Source organism: Diplotaxodon limnothrissa, linkage group LG6 (genome assembly GCF_057381915.1).
Source record: "Diplotaxodon limnothrissa isolate DT_005_m linkage group LG6, D_limnothrissa_male_GT1.1, whole genome shotgun sequence".
Taxonomy (NCBI): domain Eukaryota; kingdom Metazoa; phylum Chordata; class Actinopteri; order Cichliformes; family Cichlidae; genus Diplotaxodon; species Diplotaxodon limnothrissa.
This window is the reverse complement of record NC_140601.1, coordinates 12,940,346-12,948,604: the sequence shown is the minus strand read 5'-3', so window position 1 is coordinate 12,948,604 and position 8,259 is coordinate 12,940,346.

Here is an 8,259-nt window from a genome sequence, read left to right as displayed (position 1 = left end):
CATAGCAGTCAGTTTTATTATTCCAGTGAGCTGTAGTGTTCATAAACTGCCACCAGAAGTTAGTGGCGTAGCCATGGGGAAACTTGGTGTACTTTCCTTTGTCATACAGTGTCTGCCTTTTCTCCATATAGCGTGACTTGTTGTCCCTCACGGAAGCAAAGGTGAGGAGCCCGGCCATGGTCAGGGCCGCTGCAGTTATTAAGAGCCACCACCTCATGACGACGGGACACACCCTCCTGTCGCGAGTAGACCCCCCGGCCAGGAAAGCTGACCCCTCCACCGGGCGAGATCACAACAAGTGGGCAAGCCTGCTGTCAGCTGTGTTTAGATGGCTTCACTTACTCGCCTGCAGTGACTCTGATGGATCCAGGATGGTCGTTCCGCAATTTTGCAAGCGGTCGGTGTAGTGAGGAGGACTTGGTATGGCCCCTCCCACCTGGGTGTGCTCCAGTTTTTCCTTTGGAGCACCTTGATCAGAACCCAGTCACCGGGCTTTAGTCTGCAAGACACTGGAGAAACATCATCAGGTTGTTGATTATGTACAATGATCTCTTTGTTTTCCAATAGCTTAGACATCCATTCTGCTAATGTGTTTTCTCTGATTGCTTTGTCTATTGGTTGACTGGTGATCGGCAGTGGGAACGGCCTGCCATGAATGATTTCAAATGGAGTTAGTTTATGGGAGCCTTGCATTAAGCGCATCCACATTTTCACTAAACCCAAACATTCAGGCCACGGCCTTCCTGTTTCTGCCATGCATTTCCTGAGCCTTTGTTTTATAGTGCCGTTAGTTCTCTCTACAAGGCCTGCGCTCTGAGGGTGATAAGCACAGTGGTGTTTTATGCTGAAACCGAGTGCTTCAGAGACCTTAGTGATGACATCATTTACAAAATGAGTGCCGTTGTCTGATCGTATCAAAGCTGGGATGCCATATGTGGGTATGAAGTGATTGCACAGGCACTTTGCTACTGAAATTGCATCTGCCTTTTTCACTGGATAGATTTCCGGCCATTTTGAGAACACGTCTATAACCACTAGGGCGTATTTTGACCCTTGACATTCGCTTAGTTCAATAAAATCCATATGAATTGTGTGAAAAGGATAAGGTGGAGTGGGAAAACGGCCTCTTTTTGGTCGCAGATTTCCCTGAGCATTATATTTTTGACACGTCATGCACGTTCTGACAAATTGTTTTGCTGAAGTTTCAAAATTTACAGTGTAGAAATGAGAGTTGACAATACAGGTCATTCCCCCCGATGACAAATGCGTACAGCCATGAGTCACTAATGCCGCCATCTTGTGGAGCGATTTTGGCAACACTGGCTTGCCATAACACATCATTAAATCGTTTGTCAGAACTGCACCGTGTTTTAGCCATTTTGCCTGCTCTGCTGTGCTTGCTGCTTTTTGTTCACTTTGCAACACATCCAGTGGAATCTGATGTGTGTTTACTGCCATCAATGTGATGTTTGTCTTTTGTGCCGCCTGTTTTGCTGCTCTGTCAGCAAAGTTATTGCCTGTAGCAATGAAAGAGGCGTTGTAAGAGGTTGGCATGCTGAACTGGTTTTCCGGTTGGTGTAATCATTCCTCTGGTTTTCCAGATTTTTTGCAAAATGATGCACAGCAGAGAAAACATACTGGCTGTCTATATAAATGGTTATTTGTTTATCTTTGTGTATTTCACATGCGCAAATCACAGCTGACAGCTCAGCGCTCTGTGCAGAATATGAAGAAGAAAGTGGTTTTGCTTCTATTATTTTACTATCTGTGGTTACTGCGTAACCTACACAATTTCGGCCTGTGCTGTAAGGTCAAATGCTGTTCTCCTAGCTTCCACACTTGCTGATCATAAGGTGGATCTGGGCCTGGAGTTTGTTTAAATCTCAGAATGTTGTGATACTCGGTCGGTTTCTGGAAAGTGGATGTGGCGGGTGCCATTTAGCATGCACTCAGGTGTAATACCAGAAAAGAATGGCATGACTGCTATCTTAAGTTCTGTCAGAGCGTCTCTACCTAGCAAATTTACTGGACACGACGGGTCATATATGCATTTAATAAAGCACCTGCAGCCACTTGCTGTATGTACTAGTTCTAAAGGGGCAGTTAATTGTTGTACAGTTGTGTGGCCTGAAGCTGACTTTACAACTAATTTGTCCTTTGAAAACTGTCAGTTTAAGTGGCTGCCTCAAAACTGTTTTGCATTATTTCTCTGTGGCCTACTCCTACAATCTCGTGTGAAGTGACCTTCCTCTCCACGGTTCTAGCAGGCGTTGTCTCTATGTTATCTGCTGTTTCTGCGTGGCTGTCTGCAGCCTTGGTGTTTGTGACTTTGCTCGCCTCTCTGTTCCTGATAGCCACCTGCGAATTAGTGTTTTAGTCTGTTGTCAACACGTCAGCCTTATTTCTAAGTTACAGAATGCTTCTTCTCCTTTTTTTTTTTTTTTTTTGGTTTGGGAGAATAGATGCAACTCTACATTTTCACTTAAGGCATTTTTAGATAATTTCTAGTTCTTCAAACAATTCATGGATCTCACACATTTCAAACTTTCAAGTTAGGGTTGTTTCCCATTTATACAAATATATATATATTTAACTTTGCATTGCTCACAGCTCATAGCTCACAGCTCTAAACCTAGGCATTTTTCAATCATATGCCTAATCACTATGTGTCACTGTGATTCTCAAGTATTGTCACAAGTTCGTTTAAATTCGTTTCCAAAACCAACAAAATAATCAAACAAAAACAAAAAACATAAACGTGTCAGGACACAAAAGAAAAAAGAAAAATGCTGCCACCCGAACAAGGCAGAAGTCTGCATATGTTGGCTTGTAATAGCATGCAGCTTGTAACATGGTAGACTAATGTGCCTGTGTTAATTCAGCTCCATATTATTGTGTGAAGTTGCACTGGGTTGGGAGTGGTTTTGTGTGTGTCACATTTTTGGTGAGCCAATGGCTGGAATGGGGTTGGACTAATTAGAGGCAGGTGTACTTGATTGCACTGATACACTGGTCTACTTATAGCCCACACTACAAACACTGCTGTGTTGTTTTGTCTCTCTGTGCAGGTATGTAATGTGATGAAATCAGATATGTTTGGGATGGATGGGTTTTGCCCTATGAATTTTATATTAAGTGTGTCGTTTTGTCTCTCTGTGCAGTCCAGGGCCTATTATATGCCACAGCCTAAAGGCAGCAGAGTTGCAGAGGCTTGAGTGACCACTGACTATATGCTTGCAGGGTGGTGGGTCTCCAAGGACAACTTCTAACCCTGTTAAAGGCAACATGTGGGGTGCAACTTGGCTGTGTGGCATAGCTGGCTCTGGCCTTGGGACTGTGTGTTTTTATACAATTCTTAAGTGGGACACTGGACTGTTTTATCTTTTATCTCTTGATATATTTTTTGTCAATAAATTATCTTTTAGAATTTTATTGACTGACATCTTTTTGCCCACGACTGAAACGGTTGGTCAGACCTAGAGTCTTTCTTTGGGTGTGTTACAGCAGCTTCTGCTCTAAAAGAAACAAATAAATAAAAAGAAAAGAAAATGTGTAACATGCTCATCAGCTTAGCAGTGTCTACATATTTAATTCAGCTTCTCAATCCTGTAGTTGTAGCTGTTGTCTACAGGGTTTTGCTTATTGGTTGTTATTATAGGTGTGCTCTATATCTCAGCAATGTGTCATTCTAGGATGATAGGTTTCAAGCTGGTCAAGTGCCTCTATGCACTTCATTAGTTTAGTTATTCTCTGTATTGTCTTCATCTCACATGTCATTACACTGAGTTTCAGCAAACCTTAAGCTTGATGTAGACTACTGCTTAACAATTATCCACCTCACATCATAACCGATTAAGGTGCCTCTTCATATTAATATTATGTCATTGTTAATATTATCCTCTTTGTCTTATATAACAGCAATAGCATATTATAATATTTTATCAGTGTGTACCACTATACTACTCCTGAGCCAATTTGTTAGTTAGGATCATCTTATTCAGCAAACAGATAATTTAGAATTCATCCAATCTGCGGTCACATTTGTTCTCTCTGTTGCATGGCGGACCAGGCAGTTCTATTATAATATATTATTTATATTTTATTTTGTATCCATCAAGGGCTTCAGATGACCTGCAGAATCATCCTTTTCCCAAGGTGGAGACAGTTACCTTTTCACACACTGTCCTTGGCTGAACAGTGACACAGCCTTAATATACCTTATTTATTTTATTAAAATATTTTCGTGTGAATTATTTGCTTTATATTCATTTTATACATGCTGGGCATGGTCATCATGCCAACTGTGTTTCATTGTTAATATCACTTTACAGGTTGTTATCCTTGCTATTATTAATTTCAAATACTCTAAAGATAATTTCTACTGTAATTTTCCCTTCATCTTTATTTCGTACTTTTTATATTTATATCTACTCAGTGGGGTCTGTTTTCAACCCTTTTAAACTACTACAAAACTACTGTGATCTCTAGTTTTCACTTAATAAGGGATTATTATGTTCTTCCTGATATGGGTGTTGCTGCAGATGCGGCTGCAGGAGTGAGTGATGGTTTACTAAAAGGATTGTGGGAACTGCACAGTGTCTCGTCTTCTGGTTTTACTAAACTGGCAGTTGAGTTCTGTTCTTCTGACTGTTTATATTTTGTTTTCTTAAATCTCTCAGTTTACAGACACTGTTTTTGTCCAGCGTCTGGACTTTTCTTTTCTCACCACTGCTCGTCAGCAGGAGTGAGTTTTAATTTCACTTGCTTGATTACCCATCTTATTTATGTATTTACTTATTTTTGTTTAAGTAATATATACACAATACAGCTGCTATCACCTTCGCTGGTATTAGAGACGAGAGTGGTTGCTCACACGCCCTTCTACTTTCGGACTATTTCCAAAAGCGGTGTGAACTTTACGAGACGGAACTCGACCGTTCTCTCAACTCACCAGCACGTCAGTGAACAGCAGTAACAGAAAAAACACAGTAGGAGCAGCTCAGTCTCTTATTGGACCGTGAAAATTCAGCTTGCTCCATTAATTAAAACAATACACACACACACACACACACACATTCACATTCACAGCTTCGACGCGCGCGCGACCAGAACCCTTATGATAAGGGGAGCTCCCAGAGCTACTTACTCCCTAGACCCAGTCTAGACCCAGCTGGGGGAGCTACCCAGAGCTCCAAAGCTACCAGTCGACGAGCTTCCAAAGCTTCCAGTCGACGAGCTACTTCCGCTATTTTAAATTCCCTGAATTCAAAATGCGCTTTTACGCAAGATTGTGTCAGTGTGTCTGTATCTACCTGGTCAGTGTCGCCGGGTCTGGTCCACCTCGATCGGGTCCCACCACCGTGGGTCGCTTTCTAAGACGTTGGCCAAGACCCGAATTTAAACGCTCTTGGACTTTTATCACACACCTGGTGTGTGAGCTGTCGACAGACGAACAACGTGGACTGGTCACGGAGATGGGACACGATGGAGGCGCTCCGGCTGTCGAAGGACCAAGAAATGTTGGGGGAAAACTCTGTAAAAGACCCAGGAGAAATAAAGACACAATGAGACAAGATCACTTTTTATGCTTTAACGTGCACACGGGTAAGCTGTTCAGAACAACTCACACCGTGTACAGAGGCTGGGCACTTTTTATAGGAAAGACAGTGAGAACAGGATAAGAAAATACAAAACAGATAAAATAATCAACTCCATATGTGGCGCTAGTCTCGTCAGCAGAGAGCTGGGAGAAAGCTGTGAGAGATAAAACAATCTAAAACAATATGTCCCAAAACAGTATGTCTTTGCTGAGAAAGTCTAAAAAGATAATTCTAAACTAATCTAACCATAGACAAAAGGGCATGCTTGCACATTTAAAAGAAGGTAAAGAAACATAGAATCATTTTTCCTGTAACAATTCCCTGGCTTTAAACTCTGTAGGAAACGGACACCTTTCTTATTAATTTTATTGTATTATTAATTATTTTATTGTATTTTTAATTTCGCTAGTTGTTTTTGATCTGATGATGATGATGAGTCTCTGCCTCCGATTTTGTATTTGTGTTTCTAAGACTGAACTGTGCACACTCCAGATTTCAGTTCCTGAAGCCATCTCTTGGTTGTAGACAGCAACATGCCTCCTGCAGTGTGTTCTTTTTCAGCCTAATGATGGCATCTCCTTGGGTCTCATCTTGATACCAAATACAAGTTCAGCACTTGGAATCACCGACAGATCTTTTATCATTGTATTTTTGTACTTAGTACACAATACCTTTGAATTTTGTTACAATAAAATATAGATTTGTGTAGAAAATCAATTAGAAAAATCAAGTTGACTCCACATGCATTTAGTCTTATTTAAATACTTTGGCATAGATAAGCTGTGTTAATTCACCAGATTTCAACCTCGTGGGACAGATTTACACAATAAAATCAAGCAAAAGCACAAAACTCATTTTCAGTTGATTGACTTCACAGATCTTTTGTCTGAAATAATGGGGAGCAGGCTTCACCTCGCCTGTTTTTCAATTATAAGTCCAATTCCCTTTGAGCCTATAGAAATGGGGGACTATGCAAAAAAGTAATGTTACTTATTAAATGCCTTGAATTAAAGCTGAAAGCCTGCACTTCAATCCTATACAATTGATTTGGAATGCACTGCGGTAGTGCACAGAAGTAAAACTACCAAACTTGTCATTTTTCAAAAACTTGTGTTTGTCCCAGTAGGTCCACTGTTGCATTGGGGGACACTTATATGAAACTTGTCCAAAGTTTCAGATAATTTTAGTCCAAATCTAAGTGTTCAGACTCCCCTAATCACCGTTTTCCTTACATGGGTCTCTCTTTTTCAGCTTTCCTGGGCACGCCACCGGCACACACCTGTTGACTCTGCATGTACGTTTGAATGAATCAAATAGGAGGGATATTTTTTTCTCCGACACAGCCACTGTGGGCAAAGAACAGTTTCGTTTCTGTCTTTGAATTTTAATTTCTGTTGTTTTTTCAGTCACGATGTCATTAGTAGCCTTCAGAGTGTTGTTGTGCTTAAACAATGGCTTTTTGCTCCAGGCAAAAAAGAGAAGATATGTTTAAGACTGTCCTTTTTTTTAGGTTTTGTTTGCTTGTAATCAGCTGGAACCATGGTTAGCTCTAGTTTACCACAGAGAATTACCTGAAACACAGCTAATAAAAGAATGATTGCTTCCTAATCCTTAGTACATCGCTACAACCTTAAGTGTACATCAGAATAAAAGAAAAACAGCAAAAGCAGTGAACATCTCAATCGACCACATTATTTCCATTATTATTATAATCCTTCGCTACCTGCTAAACTACAACCCCCTCACACTCTTTCATCTTCCTGCTCCCCTACGCTCTTTTATTCATTCCTTTATCTTTATTTCATCAGCCCACCATCTCAGAGTCGAAAAACAATTAGCACAACCCTTGATATCTCATTAACTATAAATGAGATGGTGGAGTGAGGTTAAAAATTCCATAGCTGAGCTGTGCGCCGTGCATCAGATTGCACTGGCGTGCCAAACCTCATCAGACAGTAAACAATCCGTTTGAAAGGTGTATTTTTTAAAAGAAAATACGCAGCAGAAATCATCTCAAGGCAGCATTAAATCTTTAAAAGCAATTCTTGTGCATGATTAATTTATCTTTAATTTTTTTTTTTTTTAAAGTAAAGGAGTGGTACTTCAACTTCATCTTTTCAGCTTTATTTTTTGTAAACCACAGAGAAATATTGATGAGACCCGCTGAGGAGAGACATGCCCGCTACAGAGGGGAGTCTCAGCTGGAAACTAGAGGGAGGCTTGTGGGACAGTAAAAGAGGAGAGAGAGAAAGAAGCTGCCACTTTGTTCTTCCATCTCATCCCTCTTCCCTCTCTCTGTCTCTCTGTCTATACCTTCCTCACTAAACTCTCCATCTGCCGGCTTCCACTCGCACAGGAAGCTCTGCATCATTTTCTCTGAAGTGAGTCTTTCTCCCAGTCTCCAGCTCTCTCCTTCACTGTAGTCCCAGCAGAGAGAGAGAGAGAGACAGTGCAGCTGTCATGCTTTAGTTCAGATCTGAGCTTCTTCTCCTCGGGTTCCCCCCTAGAGTAGAAACAGCAGGATACTGTATTCACTGAATAAGGTGTGTGTGTGTGTGTGTGTATGTGTGTGTGTGTGTGTGCGCGAGGGCATTCATGTATTCTTACAGTATTGTGCCCCAGAACAGCAGTAAAAAGCTCTTTGCTATGTAACTGTTTT